Source organism: Thamnophis sirtalis, unplaced genomic scaffold (genome assembly GCF_051295495.1).
Source record: "Thamnophis sirtalis isolate CommonGarterSnake01/CBP01778 unplaced genomic scaffold, rThaSir2_p1.2 scaffold_3, whole genome shotgun sequence".
In the NCBI taxonomy this organism is placed as follows: domain Eukaryota; kingdom Metazoa; phylum Chordata; class Lepidosauria; order Squamata; family Natricidae; genus Thamnophis; species Thamnophis sirtalis.
Genome location: NW_028261383.1, coordinates 58149915 through 58177311, shown reverse-complemented (window position 1 = coordinate 58177311; position 27397 = coordinate 58149915).

The following is a 27397-nucleotide window of genomic DNA, read 5'->3' as shown; positions in this document are numbered from 1 at the left end:
CTGGAGGGAAGTTGTTCCACCGATTAATTTTTTCTTCTCAGTTCTAGGTTGATCTCCTTGATCTATGGTCAAATCAGCATCTGCCAGTAATTGCTCATTTGGATTTAGGTTTCAAGATTTCCTAACCCTACTTTTATTTCTACCCAAATGAATATACTTGACATTTTGGATTTTTTTGAAAGATGGGGGGGGGGAGTAAAACACAGAGATTCGACCCAAAAAAAGTTTTATATTATTTCGCCTCACAACAAGCCAATATTTTTACAATAGAGAGTACTAACAGGCAGCTAAAATTCTGAACAGGTCGCATAGATTATTTTCAGTTGCTGTTATTGCAATGGGATTATTGAAGAAGACAATCCTCAACCCAATTAAATCTGTATCAGTCAGGATACTGAGCCAGCTTGCAGTCAAGGAAAACAATTTCCCTCATTTCTCACCAGGGCCTATAAGGATGACAGTTATACAGGAGGGGGTGGGATAGTGACAGGTGTTGATGTTCATGATTTTCAACATATAAAGTATCTCTGTTATCTGAATCCAGTTTGTACTTCTTCCAAAAGTGTGTCTATTTTGTAAAAGGAAAACTTTTCATAATGATATATAGATGATCTGATGCTACACACACCGTTTTGGATCTGAGACATACAATGCCTGCATTCGTCAGGCGCGTATATATTTTCTATCAGCTAGAAATACAACTTAAAAAGTTAGCAGTAAAAGTAAAACTTAGTGAGTTATATAGGTCAAATGCTTTAAATTACTCAACAATACATATGGATTTTTAATTAGCTGCTTAGAAATTAAAATGCAGCTTAGCCTAGTGGGATAAGTGAACATTGCTGCATAAAAGATACAAATACTGTTGCCCTCGTACAATAACTCTTGATTGAATTTTGTTAATTAATTCTATGTTATTCTTTCCTTTGTACTGGAAGAATGCCATATACTTTCAGCTAAGTTATATTTTACCCAATTGGCACTTATCATTGTTCCAATTAACAAGGGCAAGGGAAAATTGAATGCATCGCAGCTGGGGCCATGTTCAAATTTCAAATAAGCTTTTTTGCAAGAATAAAAACAATCTAGGACAAAAAGGAAATAATTCATTTTGTATGGCAGCAGTCCACAGAATGCCCCAGGTCTGATATCACTTCCCACATGAATGTTTCATTTTAGGTTACCTAACACAGTTGATGAAGTTTTATTCAAATTTCTAGGCAATTGGCTGACTAACTTGGTGATAGAAATTCTTGGGAGATGAAAAATTCGAGTTATATGCTAGCATAAATCCATTCTGAATTTAAGGCATACTTTCCTAACTCTTCCCATTTGGTTGGCTTTGATGATGGCTTTCATATATGTAAAAATATCCTTGAGTACTGTATTCAGCTCCAGGCACCACACTTTCTGAGAATTTGAAATACGTTCAGAGAAGGATCAGAGCCTAATCAGGGAACTAGAAATTAAGATGGAAGTTAAAAGAATTGAGCAAGATGTTGTGCGCAAAAGACCGAATCCTCAAGGGTAGATTAAATAAGCATCAACGGCACTCAAGTGGGTTAAATTTAGGTCTCTTATGGCTATGCAGGAATTCCAGGCTAATACCCCTTTTCACTCTGCCCCAGGTTCTGCCACCTCTTCTCCCTCACATGACAAGAGCAGTCTTCAAAACCTTAAAAGAGCATTATATAGAAAGTCAAGCCTTTCCTCCATCATTCTATAGAGCGTGGAATAATAGGTTTAAGTTTCAGGCAAGGCTGATTCCAATTTAATCTTTTCAGTGAACATTCATTAGAGGGGTTCAAACAGAGACTAGGTAACTCACTGCCCCAGATTTTTAAATTTGGGTTCCTGCACTAAATAAGGTATTGAACATTGGTGTGAATCTACTCTTCTAGCTCTGACTCTATTCTGTTCCACAGGAATAATAAAACTTAGAATTCATTCTCTCTGTTTTGTTCCAATGTTATTTACATAGCTAGATACAAAGAAGGCAATCTGGTTTTACTCTTGATAATTAAAATGTTGCTTTATTGAGAAAATAATGTTTACATTCTAATAGCCCAGTATAACTCCATCAGATCAGAGATTAAAATAGCTGTTCTGAAAATAGAGATGTGTTTAGAAGCACTCATAGCTCAAAAACAGCACATGTTTTTCACGCAGAAAGTTGTAGATTTAATCCCTGGCATATTCAACTGTAAGAGAAAAGGCTGGAGGTGATATGGTACATTAGAGAGTTGCTCTTGATTTCCACTTCTTGAGTAGATGGATAATAGCCTGGCCTAGAATAAAGTGTCAACGCTTCCATATAAATTAGATAAAAATTATATATAAATTAGATTGGGCTTTGAGACTTCTGCTTGAACATAGCATTGACTTTCATGTAAGAATATTCCAACGTATCTTCCTATGCAGTGAGACTATTTCTTTTTTACAATCCTGTTTATTGCAGAGCCTTGGTCTCCTAATCTGCTCTTGCATAACATTAGATTCCCTCAAAACAATATGTGTGAAAGACATTTCACTGTCATCACAAGCTTTTCCAGGAAGATGTCTATAAACTTGAAACCAGACTCCGGTCTGCATTTGCTTGTGCATTTCCATGTGAATTTAACTTTCTACAAAACTGGCATCCATCTAGATTACAAGAGAGTATTTATCTTCACCTCCTCTCTGTTTTAACTACCTTGTTTTCCCGAAAATAAGACCTCCCCAGATGGGCTTTTGCATGCATGTGCTAAAATAAACCCTTCCCTGAAAATATCACAACACAGCAGCAGCCATGAGGTGACCACGCTCACCACTTCTGCACCTCAAAAATAATAAGACCTCCCTGAAAATAAGGACAAGCGCTTATTTTGGGGGTCAAAAGAAAATAAGACCCTGTCTTATTTTCGGGGAAACATGGTAGGTTTTAATATGTTTTCCCTCTTAATGGCCTTTTGCGCTCAGTGGTTGGTTATATTGTATAGGTGAGGCTGGTCTCTGTCTTCTGTCCTTTATATCTTCTCTGTCTCCCAAGGAAACAGATCAGGAACATATTTGTGATCATGCTGGCTAACTTCCACCGAACGTCTTCCACTGAGCATCGGTTTGTCTAGTCAAGGGGTTGGATAGCATTGCCCCAACAGCCTGTCCCTGTGTGCAAGCTTATGCCTGCAAGAGGGTGCTAAGACTTCATTTGCATCCAGTGAATTTTAGCTGACAGGCTGTCATAATATAGTCGTTATAGAAATAACGTTTCTAGTATTTCCTGCTTCAATTTGCAGCTTTACAAAGAAATCGAATATTTCAGACCTCTGTATCAGGAAGCTGGGTTCTTGCCAACATTCCCCACACTGTCAAGTTTAGACACTGTTGAAAAGCAGCTCCTAATCACAATCAACTGATTTAACAGCATTTGAGCAAGGCAAACAGATGGGACCCCCATCATTTGGCATCGAAGGCTTAACATCACTGGATTTTGCTGAAGGTTTTTGCTCACAGCTTTTGGTTCCTCCTCCTTAGCATCTGTTGAAAGGAATTGGGGATGGGGAAGAAAAAGAGAGAGAAATATAGATGAGTCATTTACTTGTGTTTACAAGTGAAGCCGACCCATATGGACCTGTTTAATCTCTCCTTCCTCCTTTAGCCAGAGGGCCTAATTTGTCGTGCACACACCATAATCTACTGACAGAGAGCAAGACCTGCCTCCAGCAGCTGGATATATTTTCCTTGCGGAACCCAAAGGTGAACAGGCCATCGGAGTTAAGAAACTAGAATATGAATAAGTATCCATTTCTAAAGAATTCTGTACTGGAACTTGATGAAAGCCAATACACCTCCTTTCCTTCCCCAATAAAAACATACATCAAGTTCTTTGCTTCGGGAATGGCTGAACCAGGATTAAAGAAAGCTGTAGTCCTGAGTTTTGATAGGATGATCTTCTGGTGATCAAACACTCATGGCAATGACTTAAAAGACTCTTGGGGGTGAAGCTCAACTCCTGATGATGTTAGTGGCACATCTGTGTAGTTGTCTTGGCAACTGTACAAGGATTATTACTGGTTTCTTCAGGGACGTTTGATCAAGTTCCCAATCTATTCTAAAGTATAGTACAGCTCTGGGAGTTTTCAGATAGCCTGGGAGATGGAAAACTTTATTGTCTGAAGATGCCCTATAACTATGAGGCAGTAAGAAGGATCTGCTTCATGAGCTGCGGTTGATTTATCACTAATGCTCCTTCCAGAAATGTAAGACACTTTAACATCCTTGTTAGTCTGCTGAAAAATATTCCATGAGGGTTTTCCTGGAATTCCCCCCCCCAAGGTATAACTGATCCACAATCCTGTCTAAAACAATGAAAAGGAAGATACTCCAACTTTCCATTAAAGGTAAAGGTAAAGGTTCCCCTTGCCCATATGTGCTAGTCGTTCCCGACTCTAGGGGACGGTGCTCATCTCTGTTTCAAAATTCTACCAACAGACTGAATTCCGCATCCTATGACGTGATTAGCCGCCTGGTCTTACAGCCAAAACAGGTGGCCCTCATCATTAACCCCATTAGCAGCAATTTACCTTACTAGAGTTCAATACAGCTGGCGAGGGATCATCTATTTAAGTTATTGGGGCTAAAAGCTGATGATTTGAAGAAAGTTGAACCTTTACCCTCCCCTGAATACTGCTCCAGGGTGCTACTTAGTTTCAATAATTCTAACATTCCAAAACTACTGTTCAGAAGAGGATCCTGGTTAAGATCCTTTGGCATCTTGCCAAGAAGAGTCTTCAAAGATATATCAATTAAGCCACTTTTGAGTAATTGACAACTTGTGAGTGGCAGGAGATTTATTGCCCCAAAAAGATCCTCAGTAGCATATATTAATGAGCCAACTTTGAATGCTATTCCGGATATTGCACCATGTATTAGCTATATGCCTACTTCTGCAAAACCCTCAGCTGGCGTTCTCTCAGACGGTTAGGTTAATTACTCCTCCTACAACTGGCCAAATCAGCCCCCCCACACACACACACAGCATATAACAACTTACCAGGAAGCTTTGATCATCTGGGAAGAAGTGGCTCCAAAAGAAACAACATCAGCTCAGGGCACCCAAGATCTCTTGGTAGATGGGTCCCAGGTCAATGTCTCTGGGATTCCACCTATCTGTGGGACTGATCTGTGTCAGGACGGCTTTTGGAACCAGGAGGAGACGCGGCTCTTTGTCTCCTTTGGTGCGCTTCCTCAATCAGAAAGAGCCCAAATCATAAAGCGTCTGGATGCAGTTAAGTTCAAGCTTTGGAGTCTATCACTCTCTGACAAGGATTCCTTTGGACCTCAGGGAGTTTATACTGATTTACCAGTGGAAGCTCCTTTGGCGTTTTCTCCGAAATGTTTAATTCGTAAATCTGGAGACGCAGGGCTAACTCAAACTCCGCTTGATGACACTGCCAAATACCTTCCAGCTAAGCAACCAGTCAATGCCACAAGTACGAACTGGAGTGCGCTTAGAGTCTTACAGCCCCATGAGCAAGGCTCGCCTCCCCTCTCTTTCCCCCTGCTTTTGCCTCCCAAGAGGATGACCCTGCCATCTAATAATGGATGTATTTTTTTGGATCCGAAGGGTGCTCTGGAAAAAAATTAACCACACAGAATGACTAGTAAACCCAGTTACAACCCCCCCTGCCTTTCGTGGAACATTGCAGGCTGGGGGCGAAGATGTGGTACTGCAGAATTTGCTAACTATATCCATTCATTCGATGTGATCCTGATCCAGGAGACCTGGGCTTGTGATAAGATATCCTTTTCAGGGTTTACGGCCATTTCATTGGCCGCTATTAAACAATCTACGGCAGGGAGGCCTAAGGGTGGTCTACCTTGTTTGGTCTATACTTCTTTGAAAGTGGAGACAGTGGAACTACCCCCCTGTGGCTCTTTAGCTATGGCACTTTTAATTAAGGAAGGACGCAGCAAACTGTTAGTGTTCAATGTTTATCTTCCCCTGACGAGGAGGCAAGCCGATATCAAGGCTCAGTGGGGCACGCTGGAGAACTATATTACTTGTATGGAAACTAAATTCCCAGCGTTGTACATCCTTATAGGGGGCGACTCTAACACCTGTCTGGGAGCTCAAATCCCCCCAGTGATAGAGGCACTCTACCCCCAAGAAACCTTCCAGGCCATAGGTCATCTGACTTCAGCCAGACATTCAAAGGATGAATTAACAAATTGCGCTGGCATTCAGTTAGCCCTTCTAGCAGCCCAACACAACAAGATAATTCTTAATGGGAGTACCCTAGGTGATCTGGCTGGCGAATTAACTTTTAGTTCCTTACATGGGAGTAGTGTTATTGATTTTGTGCTGGTATCTCAACCTTTAAGAGAGGCAGTCCGTGCTTTTTATGTGGACTGCCTTACGGAGAGCAACCACTACCCCCTGGTTATAATCATTGAGCTTTTTTCAAATATACATCCCCCTAGGGGCCCTCAGATATTAGATCCCCATGTGGCCTCGTACACAAGGAGGATCAAATGGTTTCCCAATACTGAAAGAAAGTTTCACTCCTTTTTATCATCTCTGGAGTGTCTCAACTTGTATAATCGGGTACTAGCAAGTAGTGGCTCGGAGATAGTCTTGGCCTTTGAATCACTAATTAACAGTGTCCAAGGGGAGTTTGGAACCGTCTGTGGGCCGAGTGGTCTATATCAATCACAAAGTAATTCTTGGTTTGACAAATATTGCCTGATGCTTAGGAACCAGATTAAACGGGTTTACCTGTTCTACCGCAACCGAGGGGACAAACGCCCTCCAGAGGACTACTACCGCCTGAAGCGGGAGTACAAAGGATTAATTGCTTAGAAAAAGAAAGCTAACGAGAGAGAGAAGTGCCCCTGACTGGCAACCTGTGACCCATTCTGAGATCACTGAGTTTATCTCTCAACTCAAGTCAGGCAAAGCTCCTGGCCCTGATGCTATTCCCCCTCATCTGCTAAAATCCAATCCTGAATGGTGGATTCCTCTTTTGGCAAGACTCTTTACGTATATTAATTTCTCTGGCAGGGTACCTACCTCCTGGAGCTTAGCAATTATTGTGCCAGTTTTTAAATGAGGAAATAGAAGCAACCCAGCTGACTATTGCCCCATAAGCCTGCTCTCCATTATTGGGAAATTGTATGCTAAATATCTCCATCACAGACTCTTCACTTGGGTTGAGGAATCCAATATTATTGGTGCTGAACAAATTGGGTTTAAAACAGGCTGTGCCACACTGGATCACTGCTTTGTCCTAGCGCACCTGGTCGATAAATATGCTACTATACCAGGTGGCAAACTCTTCACTGCTTTCATCAACCTAAAGTCAGCGCTTGACCCAGTCCCTAGGGGTCTGTTGTGGTCAAAACTGCTTAAAAGTTCTATCGATAGATGTTTGTTGTTCTTAATTAGGTCCTCGTACAATCCGATCACCAGCCAGGTCAGGTGTGGTCTGCAGGGAGAACTCTTTATCCCGATTAAGAATGGAGTAAGGCAGGGATGTGTTCTGGCTCCTCTTCTGTTTAATATATTTTTATCTGATCTGGCCGGTTACATTGGACATATTGAGTCCCACGCCCCAAAGCTGACAACTTCCCACTTCTTCTTTACGCTGATGATGCGGTTCTCCTTTCATTGTCAAGGCCAGGACTGAAAAGATTACTTTCTGCATTTGGGTCTTACTGTGTTGAAAACCATTTGGCTATTCATTGTAATAAATTGAAAATATTAGTGTTTACTAGAGCCCGGAAATTGTATGACTGGGATATCAGTGGCAATGCTGTTAAGCAGGTTTTCCATTTTAAGTATTTAAGTATTCAATTTCAGAACACCGGTGCCTGGACCAGACACCGAACCCAGGTGCTGAACTCGGCCTCCTGTAGTCACCAGCAGATTTTAAGATTCTTTTATACCCAGGGTGGCCAGTTCATTCCTTCTCCCCTACGTATTTACAAAGCCAAAACGTTGGCCCAAACCCTTCATGGTATTCCCAGATGGATCCGGGGCTTCAAGGATTGCATTGAAAGAACCCAGGCTGCTTTTCTTAGAAAACTTCTGAGTCTTCCCCCTTGTGTTGGTTTTGCCCCAATGTACCTGGAACAGGGCATTCGATCGGTGGAATGTATGGCCTGGATTAGCACCTTTAAATGGTGGTTTCAGGTGCTTTTTCTGGCAGTTCCTGGCAGCTACCTCTCCCTGGCGTTCGCGGACTCCCATATTTCTCACTGGGAGAAAAAGCTGCTGAAGAAACTACATCTGCTAGGTTTTACGGAGGATGCCTTGGGAAACTATGACCTAAAGGACGCCTAATTTAGGGTAGTCCAACAGCTTGTGGACATTGATTTACAATATCTACGAGCCAGAGCCAACAAAACTTGCTCCCCCCTGACTCTCAACCAACTTAATAATTATGGATTGAGGATGGCTTCCTGAGCCGCCCAGAGTCCCTAGGGAGTGGGCAGCATACAAATACCATTAAAGTTTGAAAGTTTGAATTTTTATATTTTAACCATTCCCAAGTATAGAAGAGCTTTTTCCCTAGCTCGCTTTAATGTCTTGCCCTCAGCACTTTGGGATGGTCGTTTTAAGAGGCTCCCGATTAACAAGCGGCTATGCCTCTGTGACAGAGCCGAGGTTGAAACTGTGGAGAACGTCCTTCTATTTTGCCCCATGTATAACGCAGACAGATCTAAGTTACTGTCTCTTCTTGAAATCGTCCCTTCAAGACCTAATGGCTGTAATTTGTTTGTATATTGCCTTGGAGATGTCTCCTCATACATCACCTCTCAGGTTTCCAAATTTTTCTTAAGAGCTGTAACCATTAGAGAAGAAAGCTGTAACTTCCCTCAGTTAAGGGTTTGGTGACTGATTGCTATGATGCTATGATCAATTCTCTTATGTCTCTTTTGTAGTGCTCATGTTTTGGTCTGTGACTGTAAATAAAGTATATATCTATATCTACATCTACATCTACATCTACATCTACATCTACATCTACATCTACATCTATATATCTATATCTATATCTATATATCTATATATCATCTATATATATATCTCTATCTCTATCTCTATCTCTATCATCTATCTATCTATCTATCTATCTCTATCTATCTATCTATCTACATACATACATACATACATACATACATACGTACATACATACGTGTGTGTGTGTGTGTGTGTGTGTGTGTGTGTGTTTTAAATGATGTCAATGTGCTTTTATAAGTTACATGGCACCAATCCTATCTTCTATTTCTCCACTAGACTTTTATGCAATAAGGTCTTCTTTTTGAATTGGATTCCCTCCCCCACATTAGGAATTACATTGATATGCTGTGTATTATTATAGAGATGGAATCCACAGAGCCAACACATATTGGGTAGCCCTCCAATGAATAAGCTTTTTATTGTAGTGATTATCATAGATTGTAACTAACTTTTAATGAATGATGGTGTTACAGTTATGCTGAGGGGGATTAGAGAGCTGAGATTTATTAGACATTGAGGGATATTGAGTAGGAAATGAGCAAGGAAAGGAAGGAAGGAAGTTCTCCAAGGTAGAGATAAATGGAATGTTTAAAGCAAAGTTGCTGAGTGCAACACCAACACCTTAACTGAAAATCTTGCCTATTCTTTCTCTAATATTAAGGCACACCCTCCCACATTAAGATGCCCACACAATCTTCAACATCTGCTCCCTATGCTGTGAGAATTTGACGGAGGGCTGTCCACATCTTGCTAAATGGAGACAAAAATTATCTGATGGCTTCCCTTTCCCTTTGCATCCCAAAATCAGCTGGCATGACATTTGCAAGTATCTTTGGCAGGGGCTGTGGGATGGAATCCTCCACCATATCCAAGGCTACAAGAGAGGCTGGGTGCCTCCATTAATTTTCGTGCTGCTCTCCAACAAAGAAAAGAAGAATATCTGGGAGTTCAAAAGTGGCTCACACCTGTGCACCCAGTTCTTTGTACTGCTGCCATGCTCCTGCATCTTGCCTAGTTAAATCCTGGTAAGCTAACCATAAATGCTGTCTCCCTAAAATTCTCATAACTGCACGGTGTATGTCCCTATTTGGCTCTGGGCACTTCCTGATCCCAAAGCTACCCAGTCACCCCACTGAGTTCATAGGCAGAGGGGCTGAGGGGCAAATGAAGTTAGTGATTATAGGAGCTTGACCACCTCATCACACAGTGCGTGATTGACGGACTTACATCAAAGAATTGCCGGGGGGGGCTGTTAAAATTTTTTTTTTCAGTTTCTCTTATGCTTTTCTGAACCAGTATCTGAGAAAGAGAAATACTATCAGCTTCTTTTGGAACAAGGGCAAGTTTTTAAAAAAAGTAAGTCAAGATGGCAGCCATCGTGCCAATATCAAAGCTTTTATGTGTGACGCTAATTATGTCCAAAAAGGAGCCTCACATTTATTTCTTAAGAAAATTTATATGGTAGCCCAATTCACTTGGGGTGATTCTGGGCAGCTTACAGAAGTAAAATTCCAAATACAAAACCCTCAACTCCCTCCTCCCCACCCAGACAATCATCAAACTAACTACTTGATGAGCATTTTATCACCCGGGAGTCTCCAAGTCCACTGACAAAACCAGGCCTTCAGGGCCTTTCAGAAGACTATCAAGGTGAGGGCCAATCCTATTTCCAGGGAGATGATATTCCACAAGGAGGGAGCTACCACAGAGAAGGCCCTTCTTCTTAGTCCCACCAGATGGACCTCCTTAAGAGAGGGGACCCATAACATACCCTGCTTCATGCCTCCTCATTCTGAAGGGTGAGGTAGATGAATTTGAAACATTTGGGAAATCATCAACCTTGGTATTCTTCCTAGTTTTGTCACACAGATAACAATGTGGTAGCCCCCAAGGCAGTTTTCTGTTGTCTGTTACCCAACAGTAAAATGGAAGAGAAGTGTTTAGGACAGGGCTGTCAAACTCCCAGCCGATGGGATGGATGCATCATATGGTGTCCACAACCACACGCAGTTTAGCCAAGGGGGGGGAGGGGGGAGTCCCAATAGTCATGATGTGAGTTTGACAATCCTGGTTTAGGAGATACCAATTGTCAAGAAAAAGACCTCCACATATTCTATAATTATACTGAATAAACGTGACGTCAGTTAATACCTGAACAACTTGGCTTTCTTGGAAAAAAATGTTTTTCTTTTTAAGGCAACAAACCTAGATCAGACCCCTTCTGCCCTTCCAGCAAAGCTCCTATAATTCTCTTTGCCTCCGCCAGGCTAGCAGAATTATTTAAAACTGGAGAAATAATCAAGATGTAAATTTATGTAAGATTAAATGGCTTCCAGCACTGCCACCAATGGGTGGCTCATTGGAAATCTGCCAACTCAAAAAAACGGTCGCAGCTGGATGACCTTTGAGTCCTTCAGAATTCCAGAAACTGCTTCAGTCTAGGTCTCAATGGGATCTGGAAACTTAATCCAATCATGTACAAGTCATTGCCAGAACAATTATTTGCAAGATCAGCACACTAGGAAACAAAAACAAGGGAAGAGCCAACACCGTTCTTCCTCACCGATGTCGATAACCCCAAGGTGACAGGCAAGCATTTTAAACCTAACTTTTCCCATCATCGCACCCCCACGCTAAAAGTGCCATGCTGCCTTCTTTCTTTTTCCTGCCTATCACACCAGGCCTCCACATCTCGGTGAGACAAACATCAGCAGGCAGCCAACATTTCTTTCCGATTTCTACTTTCTTGCTGATCTGTCCTCCGGTGGTGGCAATGCCTGTGGTCATGTTTGCAAAATGCACAGATAGACCTTTGCCTCCGGATCAAGAGCCCTTTGTAGGTCTCCTTCGCTTGCTTTGCTTCGAAGGCTTCTGATTAGCATCTTAATTGAGAGGGCTGAGGTGGCAGCTGCTAATTATTCTCCTGCAAGTCATCCTGCCAGCATGACTAGGAACAGGTGGCATCAGGGCTGAATTTAGCTCACAAGCTCTCGTGCACAGGCGGGCGGGGGAGGGCCAGCTAATGAGAGGTTTCTGCCATAAAAGAAATCTTATGGCCCAGTTCTAGGGCTCCCCCTCCCGCCACCGCAGCCCCTCAGAAACAGAATAAATGGCAGCTGCTGTTATTGAGTAAGGTTAACCTTCCTAGTTGCTGCCTTGTGCCCAGCAACATAATTTCTCTTCAGCTTATGTCAGGGCTGGCCCTAAGGCAGGAGGTGGGTTACTCCCAGTTTGGCCCGGATCAGGAGAAGCAGTAGTAGCAGCAGTGAGAGGCTCCTGCCCGGACACTTCTGTGCATGTGCACCCGAACTGGTAGTAAAAAAATTGGCAACCCACCACTGATTCCAAACCTGGCAACTTTAAGACTTGTGGACTTCAACTCCCAGAATTCTTTAGTCAGCCATGCTGATTGGGGAATTCTGGGAATTGGAGTCTACAAGTCTTAAAGTTGTCAGGTTGGAGACTCCTGCCCTAAGGCTGGACAAGATGAGCCTTAGCTCCTGCAGCATCACAGGTGAGGCAGGAATGGCCTACCTGTTTCAGGTAGGTGACAGCAGTGATAATTGCCTGAATGTCTTGCGTATCCCCGAGCTTTTAATTTCATCAAGCATGGTATTCTATGGATCACCTGAGATATTAGGAAGGAGATTCTGTGGGATGGCGGTTCCAATCGGGAGTGGCTGGGATGCCACAAGATTGTTAGATACTACTACTCCCCCCATCATCGCCCCCACTGCTTCACATCTATATGAAGCCATTGAGAAGTTCATCGGTCATCATGAGGTCAAATACTATCAATTTGCTGGTGAGTCTCATGTATACATCTTGGCCTTGAGCAAACAGGGGATGTGGTAGATCTCCCTGAGGCTTTTAGGATCCAGAGGGGGGATGTCAGGTCTGGACACAATTCCAGAAAAAAGGAACAGCTGTAGAAATGAGGATAGCCTTCCCTTTCCCAGGCAGAGCTGGTTTGCAATCTGGGAGCCTTTTGGGACTCACAGCTCCTGCTTGAAGAACTGAGAACAGCTGGGCCCAAGATGGCTTTATTGATTATGTTGCAGCATTTATGAATGTTCCTGGACTGGGAGTCCCAACCTATTGTCACCAGTGCTTTTGTCATCTCCCATTTGGATTATTACAATCCACTCTCCATGGGACTGCCTTTGAAAACCATCCAGAAGCTTCATCTGGTCCTACTTAAGTAGAAATAGGAAGTTTCAAAGTTGTCCCTGCAATAGCTACCAGTTGGGGTTTTCTATTGCTCAGGACATGTATATCCATATACTCAGAGTGGCATCTGCCCTTCCAGTAAGATAGGGATGAGCAGGTTTACTCCAGAAGCCTTCTCTTCCCCTCCCTTCCCTTTCCACATCTACACAGCCTAAGGAACGGAGCCTTCTCTTAGCTGTTTCTTCTTTAGAATAGCCTATGACCCAGGATCAAACTATACTCCACCCTGTTATAGTTTATGAAAGTTGTGAAAAACTGGCTTTTTAAGAAGGCCCCTGGGAATCTCCCACTCTAATCTGTGTTGAATGTGTAGCTCTCATCAGCTAGATTAGTTTCTTGTTTGTTTGTTTGTTTTGGTTCTTAATATTTTCAGTTACTGTTTTATTTCATTTCACTTTCATTTTGTTTTGAGCCTTTTACTGTAGAAAGGACTCTACTGTGAGTCCCATTTGATTGGAGGGAGGGAGGGAGGGAGGAAAGGAAAGGAAAGGAAAGGAAAGGAAAGGAAAGGAAAGGAAAGGAAAGGAAAGGAAAGGAAAGGAGCAGGCAGGCAGGCAGGCAGGCAGGCAGGCAGGCAGGCAAACAAGTAATTTTTGGATGTTGCTGCATTTCAACATTGAGAAAGCATATTAGAGCAGTTTGACAGTATCTACCAGGCTACCCTGTAATCCTGGACTTCAATCACCATAATTTCAACCAGCATATCTATCCTGGCGGGAAGTTGTGGGAAATGGGATTCCTGTAAAATTAATCTGGAAGAACACAAGCTGGGGACAGCTGGGCTAAATCCTGGAAACTCCCCTGCCTGTCAGTGCAGGCATGACTAGCAATGATCTAACTTCGCATAAGGCTGCATTTAGGAGGTTTTTTTCTCCTGTGATAACAACCATCAGTTTTGTCTGCAAGAGATGCAAGGGGAGGGCTACTTATGAATATTAAAGAATCTATGCATTAAAGTGACTGCTACTCTTAAACCAGTGAAAACCTTTTCAAGCTCCTGCAGAAGCCTTTAAAAAAGGGCTACTTTAATGAACACCAGAGTGCTGTGTGCTCATGTAAGAGCCAAACCACTTCTTCTTAATCATTTTCAAAGTATGCATGACCCTAATATTCATCACGTCATGACTGCCACATTGAGTAACCCACATGTATGTGGGAGCCATAATAAAGAAAGTAGACATAACAGAAGACCTGTAACCAGCTTGGCCTAATACGTAAGGTCCTGGATTTTGTAGCCTCAAAGTCCAGCCCTCATTCAATGCAATTCATTGAGTAATTTGTGACCAGTCACTATTTCCCAGCCCAACATCTCACAGGGTTGTTCTGAAGCTAAACTGTCTTGAGCAATTAATGCAACTATGAGATCAGACCACAATGATGACATCATCTAAAAATGTAGTGCATTTCAGTGGAAACCATTTGGACACTGGATTCTGACCAGTGGTGGGATTCAAAAATGGTTACTACTGGTTCTGTGGGCATGGCTTGGTGGGTGTGGCAAGGGAAGGATACTGTAAAATCTCCATTTCCTCCCAATCAGCTGGGACTCAGGAGGCAGAGAATAGATGGGGGCGGGGCCAGTGAGAGGTGGTATTTACTGGTTCTCCAAACTACTCAAAATTTCTGCTAACGGTTCTCCAGAACCAGAACTCATCCGAAAGGGTGCTATGCTCCGAATCCTGAACTCACACAATGTTCCTGTTCTACATAGCAGCCGGAATACCTTGGAGAACAATGGAACTTTGTCCCAGAGCTTAGCCATTGCTTGGAATGAGGAGGTTTTACAGGAGCAAACAATTGAAGAACAGCCGGAAGATATACAAATGTCTAGTATTTTTACTTGTTATTACGAGTTAATGCCATTTAATTTAACACACTTGTAAAGAAAGTTGCCAATTACAGTCCAGATATACTGGTGCTTTTTTACTAGGATAATTAACATGCGGGAGCCCAGCAAGGTACTCGTATGCTTCGTCCTTGCCATTTTCTAAAAGTCCCTATATTCCTCTGTACCAGCTATTGTTAACAATCAGCACTAAACTGGCACATGGGAAGTTTAATTTATGGCATTTTCTCTCTTAATTGGCATCTGTTTTGCAACATAATTAGTTTTAATGGTGCTGTTTCCCACTGAAATTTTTGGAACAAGGTGACAGGAATTCAACGACTATTGAATGCGTGCATATGTATGTGCATGCATGTGCATGCATGCATGTACATATAAAATACAATTCTGAGATCTGGGCTGCAGTAATCCGGATGATATGATCCTAATCATAGCTGAGCGATATCGTTTCTGTATCCCCTTGCAGCCTTGCAAATTTTTGCCGGCCAGATCTTTGGTCTTAGTCCAAGTGTTTAGGGCTGCAGCCCTTTGCAGATTTTCCTGGTAGTCAGCCCCATCAAAATTGGACTTCATATTCCTAAATAAAATATGCTACAATCAGCCCGCGCAATCTTCATTAGGTTGAGATGGAACAACAATGCAGTTATGCCGGCGGTGGTCGGGCAGTTTTGGGACGCAGGGGGATATGAAGAGGGTGAAACATGTTAGGTCAGATGCTCAGAGAGATGCAAGCCAACAACACTCCCGTTTTGCTGAAATGTCTGTTCACAGCGGTCTTTGTGTATGTGAACGATTCTCAAGATTGTTGGGGTCATGGGAGCTTTGTGGGTGGATTGTCAGGCTGCCAGATTTGTGCAGGAGATTTCAGAAGAGAGCAGGAAAGGAAGAAACTTCTGGGTAACAAGGAATTTCTCAAATAAAGCAGACCAAATGCCTCCACTTGTGAGTTCCCATTGGATGCCAGCCATTGGTTGAAACAAGGTTGCCAGATGTTCTTTGCTTTGAATGATCCTTCTTTTCTGGGTCTTAAAGAGTGTAGGAGCTTCATGTTTCTGTAGAACTCTGGTCTTGATTTTACTGCACACACAAACATGCACATACAATGCATGCATGACCTTTGAGATCAACTGTCCTTTATTTTGTTGGCAGCCTAGCATATAAGGCTAGCTCTGGGTAGATATTGATGCTTACATCACGCTGTTCCCTTTCAAAGTGAGCAAAGCTATGCAACGTGCAGAAAGCAAAGGAAATTAAAGCCACCATATGAAGTGGGGGGGGGAGAAAAGAAAGTATAGCTAAATCTAGTTTACAGATTTCAATATAAATCTCCGTATTTTTCTGTTTGTGCAAACTATGCTTGCTTTCATCAAGTCACATATTACCTTTAGTTCTTTTCAGTTTGTCACCTTTTTCTTTCTGAGAATTTCATAATATATATGTTTTTTTAAAAAATCTTTCCTTTCATCTCAACCATTCTTTTCTCTTCCACATATTTCTTTTTTTAATTTTTTTTTTAATTTTTAATTTAAAACAAACACAACATCCTTCTTTACATCTGTAGAAAGTGCATCAGTTGGTTACAAAAAGACTTTTGTGCATCTCTTCCACAGTCAAAAAAATACTTCATATTAATTCAAGCATTTTAACTCAAATATTTATACATGTCACCATCATCATATCTCCATTTTCATTTGACTATAATTATTTAAGTGCCCTTCATCATAAAATATACCAAAATTTAATACATAAAAACATACTGGCCTTTCAATTGCTATTTCTAAAATCCTCCACTAAATCCTTATGTCCTATTCTAGCTAAACATCCATAATATTTAATAACAAAGTTTTCTAATCCTCTTCTCCAAATCACTATTTAAAGTTTACATCCAGTTTGCTTATGTTATACCCATATATATACATATATACATATAACAACATATAACAATATGTTGTTATAATATATATGTTGTTATTCTTATCCCTCTTTTATTTGACTATATCCTATATCATAACATTTCCCCCCAATAATCAAAACTTGAATTGTATCTAACTTAGTAGTAGTAGTAGTAGTAGTAGTACTACTACTACTACTACTACTATTATCCTTTATGTATAATCCAAAGGGATTGCTAATCTTCCTTACATGGAAGATTCAATACTCATATCCAATTATACTCATCATAACAGTACACATTGTATACATTAGTAACATTATCAGTTATTTATTTAAGCTATATCTATTGTCAATAAATTTCACTAAGTTTAACTAGTTTTAAATTATATTCTTCCATCTATAAACCTGTATCTTTCCAATAGCAAAACAGTCTCATATCTTCTGCCAGGCCTCTAATCATCTTCTTGATCAGCTTTGTATAGACTCCTCTTAGCAACTCCTTGCTTATAAGATCTCTCATATAATCTTGATGCCTTCTTTCTGTTTCCTTATTCAGCTTATATTTGATTGTCAACAGTGTTATCAATACTTTTGCTAATAAAATTTCTCTCTTTAAATCCATAGATTCTTTGGTTTTTTTCTTTTTCTGTATCTTGCCCGCTGGAATAAATTTCCTCTCCATTTAATTCCTCTTTCAGTATTCCATTCTTTCCATTTTCCATCGCGAAGTTGGCTCCTCCTCCCCTCTACCACATATTTCTGATTCAGTTCTCATTTGATCTACAGATTAACAGAGTTGAAAGGGACATTGTAGGTCATCTAGTCCAATCCCTCACCCAAGCAGGAGAGCCTACACCATTTCTGAAAAATGGCAGTCCAATCTCTTCTTAAAAGTTTCAAGTGATACAGCTACCACAACTTTTGAAGGCAAGCTGTTCCAGTGGTTGATTGCTCTCACTGTCAGAAAATGTCTCCTTATTTCCAGGTTGAATGTATCTCTTATTTCCTGTCTGGCCTTCAGGTGCTTTGGAGAATAGCTTGACCCCCCTACTCTCTGTGACAGCCCCCCAAATATTGAAACACTGCTATCATGTCTCCCCTGGTCCTTCTCTTCACTAGACTAGCCATGCCCAGTTCCTGCAACCATTTATTGTATGTTTTAGCCTCCAGTCTCCTAATCATCCTGACTGCTCTTCTCTGCACTCTTTCGAGAATCTCAACATCTTTTTGATCACAGTGTTATTGTGTTCCTCTTGGTCACTCATTTTTGTATCCAACCCACATTTGCACAGCAGCTATTAGTTCTTGACCATTTTGTGTTGTTTTACCATGCACAAATCTTAAGAATCCCAATCCCGTTGCATTCAATTTAACTTGTAGGTTTCTCCTGACAGAACTCTCATTTGCAACTAACAAAGTGAGCCGAATAATGTTCTTACACATAACCATTCTCTCTTCTTTCAAAGAATATTTATTCCTTCAACCAACCACATAGTACCTGTCAAATACAGCACTCTTGGTCTTTGATGCATTATTCCATTATACATTCCATTCAAATAAATTGTTCTAGTTCTTTAAAGAGTACTTTTCATTTTCACTACCTCTTTTATTCTTAACTGTTCCTTGGTCTTTTTTATGTTTGTATGTATATGCGTGTGTATATGTACATATGTCTATATGTTTGTGTGTGTGTGTAAATATATATGTATGTATGTATGTATGTATGCCTGCCTGCATGCCTGCATGCCTGCATCATACATACATACATACATACATACATACATACATACATACATACATACACACACAAAAAGATGTTGATATATATATAGTAGCTGATAACCTGGTGTTGCCCGGCTATTTATAGACATCGAAGCATTTGTCTGTGAGGGAGCCATTGAGAGCGCCCTTTTTCCCCTTACTCCCATGCCCATCATCCCTGTCCTCTCCCTTCCCACTCCCATGTGCTCCTCTTTCCTGCCCTGTCTATGATCCTCCCACTTTTCCCCAAATTCATCAGGTACTTTCCCATTGGTCCACTGGAGGGCAAATGACATGGCTGCGAAGGAACTGACATCACAAACAATTGCTGCTCTAGGATGCCACACGTACTCTCCTTAACAGGCCAGGCATTCCAGAGTTATGCTGGAACACGCCCACACCCCCACACCAGGGGTCTTTCCCCCCCTCCCCCAATATTTTTTTCCAGTGCGTAAGTCATCTGTGTACCAAGTTTCATTGAAATTGCTTGAGGCATTCCACAGTTATTCTGGAACATACATACTTACATACATACATACAAACATACACACACACATATAGATACATATACATATGTGTGCATGGCCTGATAGAATTATTGAAAGATACAACATAATGATATATCTTTCTCAGCCCCATATTTTGCAATAATATTCTCTTATACGTATGTATTTTCCCCCACTCACATGGCATAGTTCTAGTTTTATCAAGCATTGCTTTTCATACTTTCTAGTAGTGTAACTCCACACACTTCTCTGATGGATCATTTTCTTGTACCCTTCAATAATTCTATCAGGCTTTCATCATAAATATGAATTTTTGTTCATTTCTTTTCAATCTATAGGTATGGATAGGTTTGTGTTTCAGTCATATGTTTAGAAAAAACATATTTTTTTCTAAACCGATACTTACCAGTCACCATTCAAATTCATTCTTGGGTTTCTTTTTCTGCCTATCTTTTTCTCTTTACTTTTTCTCTCAACAAAAAAAAAGGTGTGGATGTATTTATGAATTCTTGACTTTTTCCTATGTATACAGTTGGGTTAACAGAACCCAAGAAGAATAGTTCCTCTTGGATCATTTTCAGAATGTTGAAGAATTTTCCCGAAACTCATCTCTCCCGTTGTCATATGTATTGGAGTGTAACATGCAGTTATCACCCACCAATGGATTCCTACTTTCATGAGCCACAATGGTGCAGTGGTTAGAGTGCAGTACTGCAGGCTACTTCTGCTGATCACCAGCTGCCAGCAGTTTGGCAGATCGAATCTCACCAGGCTCAAGGTTGACTCAGCCTTCCATCCTTCCGAGATCGGTAAATGAGGACCCAGATTGTTGCGGGCAATATGCTGACTCTGTAAACCGCTTAGAGAGGGCTGTGAAGCACTATGGAGTGCCATTATAAGTCTAAGTGCCATTGCTATTGCTATAAGCACACATAGCAGCTTAGATGAATCACTGCATATTTCATAGCATATATTTAGCCTTTTCATTTATAATTAAACCTACACCTTCACTTCTCTGCATGTATTCATCAGTTCCCCTCCATAAAAACAAATCAGCTAAACTCAGATTTATACATGTCTATTTTCTTTTAGTTTTATAAGCCCATATGCATTTCTCTTTCGTCCACTTAATAATTCTTGCTCTTTACCATTTACTTCTCTTACATACATTGTCCAATATTTCATATGCTATGGTTGTCTTAGTGTAATTGATCTCTGCTTTGGTCAATCACGATTGTCACATAATGTTTTTTTTTTTTTACTAAGACAAAGAAAGTATGCACTAGATTTTCAATCTTTGACCTATCAATGGACCTGCAGGTTTCCTCCTAATGGTAAACAGCTCCAGTCAATTTACTATCAGAAAGCCTAGTATGGTGACACTGTTAGATGAACTGTTCACTCACTCATGTAAAGTCTTCTTCCAGGAAGCTGATGATCGGGAGTATTCTTTATATCCTGGCTAAGTGTGAGATAGAAAGATGTGGTGGGGGCCCCAAACACTTCCCACTCTACACCACTGAATAAATCAGGTTGGATTCCTCACCACAAGAGCAAGAGAATCTCATCTGCACAATTGCTACCGAGCACATTTTTGCTTCTTCCTGCTTGGACTTGGTTAGCCTCCATTCTCATCCATAATAATAGAACAAGTATGGAAGACTGTGTGATTTGCCCTCCATTCTATGAATACGAGATCTCTAATATAAAGACTTTTAAGCCAACACATTGTTATTCCTATCAGACCAACTAGGAGGTATATGCAATATTGTGTGTTTGGTCTGGTATTAAAAGCTGATGAAGGATTAAGACTGTACGGCTCTGTTCATACAATATGTTTACCCAGGGAAAATTGATGCATAATATGCTCAACAGAAAACTGCATGGATGTGTTCATGAAATCACTTGTCAACATATTATCTTATCTAATTGAAAGAAACCCAAATTTCTGAATTTGTGCATCACACTGAACCATAAAATTACCACATAGAGTGAGTTCACATAGTAAACGATGCTAAATGTGTTTGAACAGTACTGTTTGTATAAACCTCTGAGAACCAGTATGACAAGTGCATCTTCTGCTGTATTTGGCTGTACTGCCTCCATGAATGCTACTATTCACCACTTCCAAATTCAATGTGAATTTGTTTTAGTCTCTTCTTGGAATATATGAGTGGGTTCCTTCTCTAGCAGTGGCAGAACAAACCATAAGAAACGGGGTGAGTTTTGATTTGGAGAAGCAGATCAAAGACAACAGATGTGCTGTAATTTTGCAATCCTTCAATTGGCCTAATTTTATATATCTGAAATGCTTGCACTGCATATGTCTCTACATGTGCTGAATATAGAACTCACTCTCTCACTCTCTCTCTCCCTTCAGATTTGAGTGTGTATCTCACATAGTCCTTAGATTTCATAAAACTATGCCAGTATCTCAAACAGTTAGTACCATTTAAAATCTGAGGAGATAGCAGTTTAGGGCAGTAACATTCCAACATGTTTCGCTGCCAGCAACTGAGCATGAAATGGCGCTTCCTCCAATGCTAGGGGGGCCAACATTTTCAAATCATCCATCCAGACATTAAATCCTGCCTGCTTGTATTTTAAATTCTGCTACCTGATGCCGCTGGTTCCTCCAAGCTGATGCCAATTTAGTTTTTATTTTTAACCAATGCTCCTTCACTCTCAACATCCTGTTTCTTCCCTCCCCAGAGGAAAATTTTTATGATGCTATTTGGGGGCGGGGTGTTGAAGTTTCACCATCAAAAAAAGTGGATTCAACCCAGTGATCTTATAACATTAGTAAAAAATGACTTCAAAGTGTTCAATCCATTCTTTGGATTTTCAGGTGGATTTTTTTTACCTTTTCAAAAAGCAATTGGGGGCATTGTTTCCATATTCCCTTAGCTGTCGCAGTAAATTATAGTTAGAGGCAAATCATCTATGGTGTGAATGCAAAAACCTTTCCATTCCAACTTATTTCTCCTTAATTTCAGTTTCATGCACTGTTGGGTGATGCCTGATCAAATTTTAAGCACAGCAAATGTCGTTCTGTTTTCACAAACATGTGCCCCAGAGTAGCAAGTACATCTGGAAGAAATATTGGCACAGTGTTGTCTCAGAAATGAAAGGGGCACCAGACCATGCCTTTGTTTGGCAGACTAAACTGTCATCCTAAATGTCAAAGCAGCCTAAGTACTGTTGGTTTACATTTGTTTCCTTTGTAATGCTAAAGCATTTACAAAATGCTTGGGGAGGGAGATTTCAGCTAGGAAGCAGCCAAGTAAACGATCCCCTTGAACCAAAATGGAAACACAAGCAGAAGTAAAGCTGTCACAGATTTTGGAAACAATACAAAGCATTGGAAATATTTCACTTTCTGGACTGAGAGTGAATAATTTGGAACTCCAGTCATAAACAAAGACCAGAGAAGAATCTGAAAGAGTTTTTTAGAAACCACACAACAAATGCAAACATCTGAATGGAATAACAAAGACACAGAATGTGGACTTTTGGTAATATGAAGAAGGAAAGACTCTTAAGAACAAGAAACCAGAAAGGACACCATGGTCTGCCAGGAACAACTCAGATGAAAACAGACATATTATGTATTAAGTGATGGGCAAAATAAGAAGCATTCTAATTTTGAAACAATCTGTCCATGCATGAGCCTTGAGGAATCAATCTTTCAAACCAAATACATTTTACAAGGGGCAGATAGCTGGATAAACAACAACAGTTTTCTATGTCTATGAAAATGTCTATATCTGTCTTTCCCATTTGTGTGTGTGTGTGTGTGTGTGTGTGTGTGTGTGTGTGTGTGTGTGTGATTTTGCAAATTTTTAAAATAAGGCATTAGTAACAGCAGAGTATGAATGAAGAAGTAAACTTATTGTATAGGATGCCTTTAGACCAGTGTTTTTAAATTTGGCAACTTTAAGATACGAAGACTTCATTTCCTAGTATTCCCCAGTCATTATGCTGTGGCATCTCTTTAAATATTACTTTGGTTTTTCTCCCATTCTGTTCCTGGCAGAGAAAGGATTTTTGTGTACACAAGAAAGGGACTAGCACATGTATGTTTTAAATTCTTTCCAACTCAATGAATTGTTAGAAAGGGATTATGTTGAGAGAATCTGGGCTCTATCATCTGTCTATCTGGTCAAATGCGTGGGTTTCCTTACGTTGTTTCTTTTTTTAAATAAATCACTTTCCAGTGTGAGAGCATCTCTCTTTCTAGAATATTAAAATGTAAGAGGCTCCTTGCTTGAAGAAATGAGGGAACAAGCCTAAAACACACATAGACATGCCAACACAAGCATGCAACCCAATTCCCAAAAACCGAACCATTCTGCACTGGATCTTTCTGATTTTGGTTGATGCAGTAGGCTTCAGCATTAGGATATTTTAAAGACAAAAAGGTTGTGTCATGAGTTTTTTATAAAGTAGCTTTATCAGATAATTGCTAAAAAGAAAGCTACATAAAGTTCCTCAGATTGTTTGTGTGAATGTTTGTCAAATAGATCCGTGGACCAGTTGGGTAGAAGAATGAAAATTTTCAACCTCCTCTCCCAGGAATTCTCTTTTCCACGATAAACACCTATCACCCACAAGGTCTCTCACCTGGCTTCTCTCCTCATCTCTGGTGTGTGTGTGTGAGAGAGAGAGGGGGGGGGAGAGAGAGAGAGAGAGAGAGAGAGAGAGAGAGAGAGAGAGAGAGAGAGAGAGAGAGAGAGAGACTCATCTTCTGAGCTGCCTTTCTGATGTTTATAAAGTAAAAATGTAAAAAGTGAAATAATGTCACCAGTACATCCTTTAGGGCAGTGTCAAAAAAGATAAATTATAGGGTCTTCTAGATCATGATAAAACAACATTTCAGAAATATATATATATATAAAAGAAAATGCAGTGCTCCAGGTAGACCCCAGGATGGTACTGGTCAGCTATAAATTGTCCATTCTTTTCCCCCAAGTCCCATTTAAAAGAAGGTTTGTGTTTCAAACTGATTATATGAACATTCTAGAAGAAATTTGATATCATCACACATATTATGATAGATGGACAATAAATGGATAAATGAGTAAGGAAATATATTCACTTTTCTGATTTGCACAAAGAAAGAACAATATAATTATTCCAACAAATAAATCAAGAACCGAATACAAGTTCCTGACTGGACTTTCACTTATTTCTATTGAAATAGCAACATCTGAAGCATCTATTCTCCTGCTTCAGTTTTTCTAGACTTCCCACTGCTTGGTCTTTCCAAACTTCAATCAGTGGCTATGGAGAATGATTTTAGTCCCCTGAATTTCCCAGTTCACATGAAGTTCTGACGCTTGTTTCTAGAAAGGTCCCAGTGTTACCTGACTTTGTGTCTGAAAGGAAATATGGATAGGGACTGCCCATCGTCTGCTCAAAGGGATTTGAGTTCTGCCAGATGGTAGGGAACTACAATCACACATTTTATTTTTTGAATATGTTTATATTATTACAATATGGCAACGATGAAAGCTTCCCCCCACCTAGGCTTCTAGGCAGGCCACTGGAAGATACCAAATCAGACTTTCAGCTTGATCCAACAGAAGTCTTCTTCTGTACTTACATTACCGTGACTGTCTTGATCAGTGTTTCCTAACCTTGGCAAGTTTGGATGAATAGACTTCAACTCCCAGAATTCCCCAGCCAGAATCCACACACTGTATGGTTGTCAGAAACATTGATCTAGGGTTTGCACTGCCTGGTTGCCATTTCAGTAGAAAAAAAAATCAAGGTGGTCAGAAATTATTGTCCTTTGTTAATCCCGCTACCCAATCAATGTGATCTCAGAATGTTTTTTATGTTCTGCTCCAAAAATACCTTTATTCATGTGGTGGTGCCTTGTGTTTTTTGGGTATCTCACTTCAGCTTCTGGTAGGCTAGCCTCACCATCCTTTCAACTAAGCCAGGGGTATCAAACTTGATTTCATTGAGAGCCACATCAGTGTTATGTTTCATCTCTGGGGGCTGGGCGTGGCCAGGATGGGCATCACCAGCTCAATGTGTCGGGAGCGCCTGTGGTGCCTCTGCCAGCATGCTCTGCCAGTGAAAACGGGTCCCTGAGTTCCGTTTTTGCTGGCAGAGATTTGCAGGAGGCTGTGGCACCCAAAAATGGAGCTCGGAAGCCCATTTTCACTGGCAGAAATACCACAGACCGGTCCTTCACTGTTTCTAGAACAGCCCCACAGGCCAGATCTAAATACCCTGTGGGTTGGATCCGGCCTCCAGGCTTGAATTTGACACCCCTGAACTACGCCAATGCTTACAGTGACCTTTAATACCTTTTAATACCAATCTTTACTATGAGTGTTATAAAGCACAAAAGCTATAACTCTTGTTGTGCAAATAGAAGACAGTTAGGAAATTACTATTTTTTCTTCCCCGAGTTTCTTATTTTTCCTTGCACTAAAAAATGGCCTGCATTGCACCATTTCTTTCTTCTCTCCAATAGCTTGAAATTAAAGGACGTCAAGTTATAAGTTACAACTTCTATTGTAGATCATAAGCTATTGGGGAACTTGGGAGCTCTAGTGAGTGGAAAATAGTAAAGCAATATACTACTGTTTGCTTGCTTCTTTTAAAGCAGTAGTTCCAGAGGTGGGTTCCTACCGGTTCAGACTGGTTTGGCCGAGTAGGTAGTAACTCAGCCGCCCACAGAACCAAACCGGTTCTATTGTCGGTGGCGCCATCTTTATTTTTGGTTCTGTGCATGCGCAGAACAATCTCCATTGCAGAAATGTAATCTTTTTTCCTTTTCTAACATTCAAATGCTTTTGGACACCGAACTGGCAGTAATGCCAATAGCAACCCACCCCTAACTAGTTTCCATCCTTTTTGGCTGCATGGATCAGTAGTGAACTGCATGGCGGTGGCGAGCGAGGGAATAGTTGCGCACACTCAATCTAATCCCATGCATGTGCAATTGAAGCTTTGTGCGCTCTCATGCTACTTGCATGGCCCACTTCCCAACAGGCCACGGATTGGTGCCCGTCCATGGCCCAGAAATTGGGGACCCGTGTTTTAAAGCACATGACAAAGTAGGAAGCTCAGGGAAGGTTATAGCCATTGTGTTCTTATAGCACTCTTGGTTAGACCAGATCTGAAAGATAGCAAAAAGAAACAGTGAAAAGGTTTTTGTTTTCAAAAAATCTATTGTGCCTGCTGTATTTATTTACAGGAGAATCTGCTCACAGCAAGGAAATTAATTGGCCATTGCTTTCCTAATACTAAAAGGTGGGAGTTCACAGCAGCAAGGAAATTGTCCAATGGGAAAATATGATAGCATACAGTCTGGATTGAATCCTTGCAAGCTGCTGCCAAAGTTCATCAGTCTGGAAAGCATTTTCTGAAGCAACCTCAAAGTCAAGTTGGCATGAGCAAAGGACTGGAGCAACTTAAATGGTAAATGCAGATACTGTATGTAGTTAGTTAGCAATAGCACTTAGATTTTTATACTGCTTCACAGTGCCTTACAGCCCTCTCTAAGCTGTTTACAGAGTCAGCATATTACCCCCAACAATCTGGGTCCTCATTTTACTGACCTCAGAAGAATGGAAGGCTGAGTCAACCTCAAGCCAGTCAGAATCGAACTGCTGAACTTCTGGCAGCTGGAAGTACTGCACAGAGGTGGTATTCAGCAGGTTCTGACTGGTTCTGGAGAACCGGTAGTGGAAATTGGAGAACCGGTAAATACCACCTCTGACTGGCCCCACATCCATCTATTCTCTGCCTCCCGAGTCCCAGCTGATCAGGAGGAAGTGGGGATTTTGCAGTAACCTTCCCCTGGAGTGGGGAGAAAATGGAAATTTTACAGTATCCTTACCCTGCCATGCCTACCAAGCCATGCCACGCCCACCAAGCCACGCCCACAGAACCGGTAGTAAAAAATGTGAACCCCATCACTGGTACTGCATTCGAACAACTGTGCCATCAAGGCTCCTGCAACTGTGGCTTGTTTTTGCAAAATGAAATTGTGTTGATTTGGGGCCTCTTTTCCTCTGTTTTGGATTTTAAGAGCCTTTTTCAAGAATGGGTCCAGGGAAGCATTCTTTATCAATTGAGTGGATGCCTTCCTTCAAATACTTCTGTTATTGTAGTTTCACTTTTGGGAACTCCTCC